The sequence below is a fragment of the Silene latifolia genome, unplaced genomic scaffold (assembly GCF_048544455.1).
Source record: "Silene latifolia isolate original U9 population unplaced genomic scaffold, ASM4854445v1 scaffold_357, whole genome shotgun sequence".
Taxonomy (NCBI): Eukaryota; Viridiplantae; Streptophyta; class Magnoliopsida; order Caryophyllales; family Caryophyllaceae; genus Silene; species Silene latifolia.
The window spans coordinates 73073-83746 of record NW_027413287.1 but is presented as its reverse complement, the minus strand read 5'-3'; the positions used below and the strand labels follow the sequence as shown (position 1 = coordinate 83746).

The window sequence follows — 10674 nt, the reverse complement described above, 5'->3', positions numbered from 1 at the left end:
TCATTTCATCAAAATATAACCTTTTAATCAAATAATAATATTTTCTTTGAAAATATAAATTATAATATTTTAATTAAAGAAGCTAAATTCACTATAATTTTATAAACTGTAAATTTCTAAATTTTTGTTATCTATTATTATATATGAGAGAATGACTTGACACATTTTGTATAAAACAAATATTAAACTGATATAATTAGCTTCATCACAAAAAAATAAAAAATCATTAACATAATTTGAGAAAATTTATTATTTGTAATCATTAGTTTTATGTTAAAGAAAAAAATCATTAAACATATTTTATAACTTTACTAAATTCTCTTGATTAGTTCATAGTTCATTTTTTTTCTCATATCGAAATTCGATGAGGTATATGAAAAATATGAAAAATTAATAATGTATCAATTTAAAATATTTAAATAATAACTAAAAATAAAACCTCTATATATACCGCAAATATGCGGGATTTACACTATTAAATACCAATAGTATAATTGTTACATTCTCTAATATCCCTATCTAAAAAACCGCGCATTTGCGCGGGATCTATACTAGTTGAATTATAAAACAGAAACCAAAAAAATCCCGCCTAAAAAAATAACTAAAGAGTATAGAGTACTAAACTACATACAATTGTCTAACCCTATTACTCTATGAATGATGTACGGCCGCCTAACATTGCAAACTTGCAGAGTACTCTTAATCTCACTTCACTTTGTCATGCTTTTCCATATCTCCTACTTTTTCCTTCTTCCTCATATATTCATCTTTCAGAATATTTTGTTCTGAATTTTCGTTTTCTATGGCTTCAGTCAGCATAGAAAACTTGATTTGTTCACAATTTTAATTCATTTACACAAATAATTCGAAGATGAGGGGTTTTATCATAGATCCACAACTAATCTTTCAGGTAAATTTTTATGTAAGATATTTTATCAATGATATTGTATGGTTTATTAATTTTATTGCTTTGGATTATTTTATTTTTTTACAGATATTGAGAAATATTCATCGTTAGATGATACTTAGATCATTCAATTTCTTGATATATTGATGGAAAAGCTCTTTTGTGAGTTGTGAGATCTTCTGTAATTTTGCTCTTTAATTGACCAAAAATATATAATTCCAATTTATCTAGCAAGAGTAAATATTGATCCTCAAATGCTACGACAGTGTAAATATTTCTAAAGTGCAGATCTTTTGTCTCATTTTGTGTTTTATCTTGTGTTCCGTCACTTCTCTTATTGACACAAGCACTATGATATACTCCCTCCAATTTCCTTTTATCTTTCCCTTTTTTTGGTTACAAAAATTAAGAAAGGGGAAGAAAGAAGGAATAAAGTACTTCCTCCATTCAACTCCACTCTACCATCTTTCCTTTTCCATCCATTCAACTCCATTCTACCTATTTCCTAAAAAAGAATGTCAAATGACTATTTTGTCCTCATACCCCATTACTTATTTACAATATTTACCACTCATACCCCACTACTTCTACATCAAACTCCACCCTTTTCCACTCATACCCCACTTAATTACATTATACCTCATTATTTATTTACAATATTTTCCATCCAACCCCACCCTTCTTAATATTTGTGCAAAATACAAATAGGTAGAGTGAAGTTGAATGGAGGAACTATAATTAAGTATAGTAAGGTGTGACGTTTATAGGGGAGAGAAAATAATAAAGAATTAATAATTAATAAAGAATAGATAAAGTAATGAGAGTTGTTGATTTTTTAGGAGAGATAAATTAATAAAAAATGAATGAAACTTACCAAAAAAGAAAAAAAGAAAGATAATCAAACTTGTGTGAAAAAGGAAAGAGGGAAGATAATAGAAAATTGGAAGGACTATATTATTATTATTTCTATTATCTTATGTGTGATGTGTTAAGATTTTAAGATAGGATATAAGATGGGACTAGAGCTGATCAACTGCGGGTCGGCCCGTTCGGCCCAACCCGTCTGACCCGCTAAAATAGCGGGCTTGGAGAAGAAAAATAAAAAATTAAACGGGTAATGGACATGAAAACTATGTCCGCTAGAATAAATGGACGGGCTTGGACTAAACAAAATTGCCCATGGGCGGTCCGCTAGGTCCGCTATTAAAAGTAACCTCATAAAAGTTCTCAAAAATCCTCAATCCTCCGACGTTCTCTACTCATTTCATTTACCATTTGTACACTCTAAACCAATTAGGTAGCGCAAATGAATACTTATGCCTTATGTATAAGTGGAAGATTGTCGGTATTTACATTTATCGTATAAAGATTCTTCGGGAATGGACATGCTAACGGGATTTTCGTATAAAGATAATACCTTTTAAGTATTTATTACACGGGAGTATATGTAACTGCTAACAATGCCGCACAAAGACCAAGGCAAAAATGAACTTTTGATGTTGTGTTTTTTCCAAAATCTAGTAAACTTATCATTTGAAAATTAGTATACTTTCTTAAGGGTAAGCTTTTAAAGACAATTTTTAAGTTTTAGTAGGATGTAGCGATAACAAACTTGTGTTTTAATAGAAACACTAATTTCTATATTTGATTTTAGTCAGGCCCGCGAGTCGGCCCACTCTTTTGAAGTGGGCGGGTACGGACAGTGGAAACTGACCCGTTTAGCGGGCTCGTGCTATAAAATAAGACCCGTCGGACACTTTTTTTGCAGCTGGGCCCGGCCCGTGTCCGGCCCAAGCCCGCTTTTGATCAGCTCTAGATGGGACATAAAAGGGACAGGTGATCTCATCTGATATTTCTTTTCTTAAAACAATTAGCAGCGTTCTTTTTCGTTTTTTTTTTATATAGTAGCAAAAGTTGTCATACTATAAGCTAAGTGTAAGCAAAGTGAAGACAGGCAAGAGGATTGGATAGGTTACAAGCTACCAAAAATTATCCTTTCAATTGTTGATCAAAGTTATTAGCAAGGCTATAATGCTGTATTATTGTGTTCTTACTAATCAAGCTATTAAATAGGCTTATAGATTATTTATTCATACTCAAGTAAGTTTGTTTAAGAGGTTATGTATGCTATAAAAATTATCCTTTCAATTGATGAATAAGAGAGTGATATGTAAGGTGTATTTTACATATTTGGTATGACCTCTCGAATATATTACCCTCATGAAGGGGTTATATATTACCCACCCTCCCCCCTGGGTAATGATTAAGGGAGTAAAACATCTTCTCAGTATTATTACTCCTATGTCAAACCTATCTTAAAGGAACTCATTATCCAATTAATTAACTCCCCATTAATTATCACCCAATTAAAACTTACCCCCTAATTATTTCATGCATTTTAGGCAAGCCCTTAGGCAGACATTTCTTTGGCACACTACTTTAGTACTTTAACCCAGCCTCTGAGTGTTTTTGGGCATTCACTGCCGGTCCTATGCCCGGAGAAAGGAGAAAACATAGTTACATTTTATGGACGTGAATCAGAATTTGAATTTCTATGTACTTTGTACTATGTTCACGAGAAACAGATATAGTACTTCTTTAGTGTCATCAAAGGTTGATATTTCGTAAATCACTGAATGGTTAGTTTCAGACTCTTAATGTATGAATGTTACTTTATTTTTAGGTTTTTTTGATAACTGCTACCACATATAATCCAAATTTTACCAACTGCTACCAAAGTAATTTTTCTTTAAAAACTGCTACCAAAGTATTTGGTTCGGACGACAAATCATGATACGAGTACGGAAGCGTAAACAAAATAAAAAGTGTTCTGGAAGGGAGTCGAACTCGTGCCTCTCGGTTTGGAGGGACGAGGTCAGTTACTTACCACGATATTTGACTAAAAACCGCCGAGTTTCAAGTCAATAAATGCTTAGAACAGCGACGCCAATCGTTGTTTTAAACGAGATTTGAAAGACCGTTCAAATCTGATTTTGTGATCAAATCTTGATCGTTTTCTGAGATTTCTATATTAAACTTCTGTAATTAATTCCTAATACAACCTAAGCTATTTATACTAATAATAATGAATAGTTCTAATGGAAATAATACTCCTCTTTTGTCCTATGCTTAAGGTAATTCTACTGACGATAGAAATCGTCATTATTTTAATCAAGTACTCCTACGGATGATGGAAATCATCTTTATTTTAATTAACTAACTACCCCTAGCTAACTTGCATCCTAGTCGAACCTGACTACGCGACTCATTTATCTAGTATGATTAGGACTCCTATGCAGAGATTTGCTTGTCTATTGAGTAGACCCGAGTTCGACTCTCCTTCTTGCTATTAACAACTGCATTGTATCATCCCTCCCTCTTGAGAAGGAATTGTCCTCAATTCTTGGAGACTCAACCCACCGGGATCAAAGAATACTAATACAACCAAAAGAAATGTGCCGAACACTAGCAATAAATCCGCATACAAGAACGAATCACCCTTGATGCCAAGCCACGCCTCGTTCCTTTTTCTCAATTTCAGAATCCTCTTGTGCCAACCACCCCACCACCCTCCGTGCACAAGCATAGATAATTTATCACGAACTTCATGGTCGATCAAACAAAATGAACATGATGATTCCTCCTTAGCTGCTGCCCAATCGAACAAATGAGAATGTGAATGTTCTTGAAATTTCTTAGGGTTAACCAGGTATTCATAGCCATAGCCAAGAAGTCCTAACTCGACACCAAGAGCTGGTGAGCAACACGGTGCCTTTGAATCCGTCTTCGCCGTTTCCTCAACTCCATAGTCATCAAAGACAAAGCGGTCGATTGAAATCAATTGAGGAATCAATGTAGTCGCTCCATAACTCATCCTTGCCAAGATCCTTTTCAAGCTTGCTTTCCATTGCTAACATGGTGAGACTCGAGTTTTTCTTACAACTTAACGCATAGTATTTGTAGCCTCGGATGACATAGGCTTTAGAACGATCCTTTTCCCCCCATCCAAAGAATTCGTAATCATTGCTCCTTCCTCTATGCACCACATCTCGATCATACTGCCAAGGACGGCCCAAAAGAATGTGACAAGCATCCATGGGAACCACATCACATAAGACTTCGTCTTCATAAGGACCCATCGCAAAGCACACACGGACCTGCTTTGAAACTTGCACCTTCTTACCATCGTTTAACCAATGCAATGCATAAGGCTCGGGATGAGTTTGTGGTTGGCAAAGCTAGCTTCAAACCATCTCACTAGAAGCTACATTTGTACAACTTCCACCATCAACAATCATGCCGCACCATTTATCCCCGACTTGACACTTGGTGTGAAAGAGTTGGTCCCTCTGCTCGGTCACAATAGGCTCGGTTTTGGCCTGCAAAGTCCGACGCAAGACAAGTGTAGTGTCATAAACAGGGGCATTGAAAATAACCTCATTATCCTCCTGGATGCTTTCTTCATTTGTGAAAAATAAACCTTCTTCTTCGATATGCTCATCACTCAATTCATTTCGATAAGAATTAGCCTCCCTTAGCATGACGATTCTCTTATTCGGACAAGAATGCTTGAAATGACCGAATCCCTGGCACTTAAAGCAACGCACTTTGGATAAATTTTGCTCCTGGGGCACGGCAGCCTGTTTGTCTTTCGGCGGAGGATTTGGATTAATTGAAGATTTCGAGTTCTTACTGCTGGAAACCAGTTGTAATTTCGGTGCTTCAAGTCTTTTCCATGGAAGAAATTGCGAGTGTTCTTTGGATCGATTCTTCTTGTTCTTTGATTGGGCTTCAACTCTCAAACTTAAATTACAAAGCATATCAAAGGATGAGTAGTTCTGCAAATCGACAACAATAGCAATAGAACGGTTTAAACCTCGACAGAATCGCGCCATCTTCTGTTCTTCTATTTCATCGACTTCACACAACATAGCGAGCTTTTCGAATTCTGTAATATACTCCGCAATACTCATACTCCCTTGCATTAATTCTCGGTTTACGGAATAAATCAATCCTGTAATTGTTTGGGATATACCTCTTGCGTAGTTTGCGCTTGAGTGACTCCCAAGAATTCATCTTTTCTTTGCCTCCCCGAGCACGATCCGCCTTAAGATTCTCGTACCACAAGGATGCGTTTCTACTCGCTTTAGAACCGCATATTTGCACCTCTTTTCGTCATCTATCTCTTTAAATTCGAACATCCGTTCGATTTTTCTTTCCCAATCGAGATAGTCCTCCTGGATCCGTGCTTCCTCCGACCGGGCAATTCAGTGATCTTGAATTCGTCTTGTCAACAACACACGGCGAGGTCGCGTTCGTCCGAAGACCCCTCGGGCGAGTTCGCAACACTTCTCGAATTCTATTGACTAGATTGTCTTCGTCGTAACCGTCCATAGTGACAGAGGATCAGGAGCCGAAGCTCTGATACCACTAATGATACGAGTACGGAAGCGTAAACAAAATAAAAAGTGTTGTGGAAGGGAGTCGAACTCGTGCCTCTCGGTTTGGAGGGACGAGGTCGATTTACCACGATATTTGACTAAAAACCGCCGAGTTTCAAGTCAATAAATGCTTAGAACAATGACGCCAATCGTTGTTTTAAACGAGATTTGAAAGACCGTTCAAATCGATTTTGTGATCAAATCTTGATCGTTTTCTGAGATTTCTATATTAAACTTCTGTAATTAATTCCTAATACAACCTAAGCTATTTATACTAATAATAATGAATAGTTCTAATGGAAATAATACTCCTACTGTCCTATGCTTAAGGTAATTCTACTGACGATAGAAATCGTCATTATTTTAATCAAGTACTCCTACGGATGATGGAAATCATCTTTATTTTAATTAACTAACTACCCCTAGCTAACTTGCATCCTAGTCGAACCTGACTACGCGACTCATTTATCTAGTATGATTAGGACTCCTATGCAGAGATTTGCTTGTCTATTGAGTAGACCCGAGTTCGACTCTCCTTCTTGCTATTAACAACCAGAATTGTATCAAATCACTACCAACTTATAGACGAAGCCAGAAAGATCAGATTTGTGCCATTCATTTCAAATTCTCATTTTAAGTAATATTTTCACTTCCTTATTTGCCCTTACCCTCGCCCTTATATGTTCTTCTACTACATTTACTACTCCATTAATACTTCTTCATTTCCACCACTTATTTTCAAGTTCATCATTAATTTCAATTCTCTTACTCCATTATTCTTATTTCCATTTCTGCTTTCATCTTTATTTTTCAAGTTCAGATAATCATTCTATCTCTTTTCTTAACTCCCACTATTAAATTTAACCATTAATTTCAAACTTGTTAATTTTGAAACAAACTTAATATATCAAGTTCCTAGAAAGAAGGATAATAGAATAATCTTATTTAGGAAATAAAAAAGTTCTAAGAATATAACAATAAGACAAGGATGCAATCTAATAAACAATGTGAATCTAGCAAACAATGGTATAAAAAACCAGAAAATGAAAAGGGGGGATAAAAACAAGCCAGTGATGAAAACTTACCTGGGATTGGAAACCATTGGGGATTGAGATTAAATGCAAACCCTAAGGCCGTATTAAATTTGGGGAAGAAAGTTAAAGACTAGGATGATTCTCTGATTTCCCCAATTTAATTGGAAGTAATTAGGTTTAAGAACATTTGGTGAGTAAAGGTAAATTTTAGGTTAAAGAGTGATGTTTGGGTAAAGTGAAGGAATGAGTGAGGGGAGTGTAAAAATAGGGGTATTCTTGTCTACCCAGGCACAATAAAGAGGTTCGTTGTAAGTTGGTAGTGATTTGTCATCCGAGCCAAATACTTTGGTAGCAGTTTTTAAAGAAAAATTATGTTGGTAGCAGTTGGTAAAATTTGGATTATATGTGGTAGCAATTATCAAAAAAACCTTATTTTTAAACTGAAACTGTTGAAGGTTGGCATGTCTTTCTAATACGGAGTACAATCTATTCTATTTTTATAGGATTTGTTGTAGGGTATTATTTTATATCCTCTTCAAGCAGTAAGTGAAAGTGAAACTACGAAGAATTGATTTCAGGGCAATGCCGAGGTTGTCATACAATTTATACTAAGAGGTTCAGTATGGATGTAAACTACAGAATACTTTTAGCACAAATTCTCATTATAGACAGACACTATCCGTCTATACGTATAGACGGATACCATTTCTCCTCACAAAATACCCATTTGCCATAAAGTGGGAAGCACATGGGGTGCCCCACCTTCTCCCCCCTACCCATTTTATTAGATGTCTTTACCCGTCAATACACCCCACCCGTCTATACCAAGACCTATTATACTTTTAGAAGTCCTCACCATCCGAAAGATGTATATCATGTTTGTGAAACCATTACCTTTTCAAAATATGTAATACCAATGACTTTGAATAGTCAACTTCCCTCATTCATGTTAAAGCTATGTCTTCTCATTTGTCAAGGATGTTATTCATTTCAGTTTTTTTTTTTTCATAGGGTGCAACGAATTTTTAATTCGTAATAGAAGATCTAAATTACTAACTTCTACCTCTGTTTTAGTCATTTATTTACCTTTTATATTTTGTTATTTTCTCAGAGGGTTTAACGAATTTTTAAGTGGTAATAGAAGATCTAAACTAATACAGGGTACTTCCTTTGTTTCATTCATTTGTTTACCTTAAACATTTTTTAAGAGACATTTAATCAAAAGTATGATTGGGACGAAAAGAGTATATTATGACAATGGCAAATGAAATTATATATCTGAATTGATAATGTAAATGATGTAAATGGCTAAACATGACACTGTACACCAACGACCTTCACATTATGAATTGAAGTTATTTGTTTGATAATGTAAATGGCTAAAAAAATACTATACACAAACCTCATATTATGAACTTATTTATTTTTAAAATTCTTTTTTATATGTACCCGTGTAACTTTGCACGGGTTTTAAACTAGTATCATATCTATGTTGAACCTAAAACATATTATTAGAAAATTAGTACCTAAGATAAGATAAAAGGAGAGAAGTAGATACTTTTTTCATTCATATAGCGATCGATTCTTTAGATAAAATCGTTACGATTTTTATTTGTATACTTTTTCGTTTTTCAAAGTTTGATTCATATTTAGAATTTTTTAACATTTAGAATTTATTTATGGGAAAATGCACGCGGTGCCCTTGAACTTTCGATTTTTGCCCGAAATACCCAATTTTTTGTTCCGGAAAATTTAAAGAGGCTATAACCCGTGTCTACGAGTTCAGAAAGTGATAATTTTTTTTTTCAAATCGATTATCTTTCCGAGAACTACGATTTGAAAAAAAAATTGTCGTATTTGGATCCCGTAGCTAGGAGTTTTTGTACGTCAAAGTTTTATTTACCGAACAAACTTTGAGTGATCATCTCTCTTTGTCACGAATTCCAAACGCGACAATTTTTTTTTCAAGTCGTAGATCTCGAAAAGATAATCAATTTGAAAAAAAAAATCGTCACTTTCTGAGCTCTTAAACACGAGTTATAGCCTCTTTAAGTTTTCCGGAACAAAAAATTGGGTATTTCGGGCAAAAATCGAAAGTTCAAGGGCACCGCGTGCATTTTCCGTTTATTTATTAAGATATTTTTCTATCGACAAAACTTATTTTAAGTATATATCTTGTTCTTGACTTGTATAGGTTGTCACGTACCAAAGTAAAATAAGCTAAGGGTGCCAAACTGCCAATCACTGCCACCAATATTATTTTTGTGTGTGATTTTTTTTTTTCTGAAATTAAAAAAATTAATGTTAGCCTCTAAGGTTATCACATGTATCAATTTTCCTTAATTTGTTTTCTCATTAAAATGGAGAAAATTGTAATAATCCTAAATTAATTTGTTTCCTTATTAAAGTATATGAGTTGTTTTGGAGGGAAATTTTTGGATAGACTTATTCTTTTATTATATTGGGGAATTATATTGGGGATTAATTAATTAATTATATAATTTATAGCCCATAATTTGTATGAGATCCAATAGCTCCAATTGCTAATGTTAGAAGTAATTTGGTACTCACTCAACATATATATCATAATTCAACTTGATTGCAACAGTATAAAAATGAGATTTGGTCATTTGGGAGACCATATATGGCGATGATGTTGTTTATGATGTTCAGATGCTAAATTATTCTCATTCACAAAACAATAACAATGCTAGGTTTATGTTAAATTAACACAGCTAATAAAACGGGATGTAAAAAATATTCCATTGGCCTTATCAACATATATCTCACCATCACAAGCAACAAGATTAATATTAGGAGTGTGCCTAAGAGTTTCATCTAATGTCTATGTAAAGAGGTTTGTTCATGTAAAGTTAGTATGACTATTGAAAGTTTAGTTTGTAATGAAGTTGAAAAATTAGAGAGATAAGTAAATATGATGTACTTTAAATGACAATTCACCAAATATTTATAAAGTCCCACTCATTTTATACCACACTCATATAACTCGACATCCCGAGATCATCTTACCAAAACTGATTAGGTGTTCTGTCAAATAAATATCTCCAGTCGAGTTGCCTTACAATTAGACCTTATTAGGGTCGGCTAAGAGGGTGTTCAACCCGTTCAACCGAACAGGGCCCAATATTATGAAAACCCATGTAGTTTCGATATATATATATATTTTACAGCGATTATTTTTATCACTAAGAGCACTTGAGTGGGTTGGCAAGAACATTTTATTCTAGTCAAATGGTTGTGTGCTTGATTCACAGTACTAGCTCGTCCTTTT

General features: G+C 34.3%; 1 long non-coding RNA gene across 1 annotated transcript; it reads left to right on the top strand.

Moving 5' to 3' along the window:
• Positions 1-618: 618 nt before the first annotated feature.
• On the top strand, positions 619-8336 carry LOC141639368 (uncharacterized). Its single transcript, XR_012542495.1, has 2 exons — positions 619-910; positions 7886-8336. It is a non-coding gene; the product is annotated as an uncharacterized LOC141639368 (long non-coding RNA).
• Positions 8337-10674: the final 2338 nt, after the last annotated feature.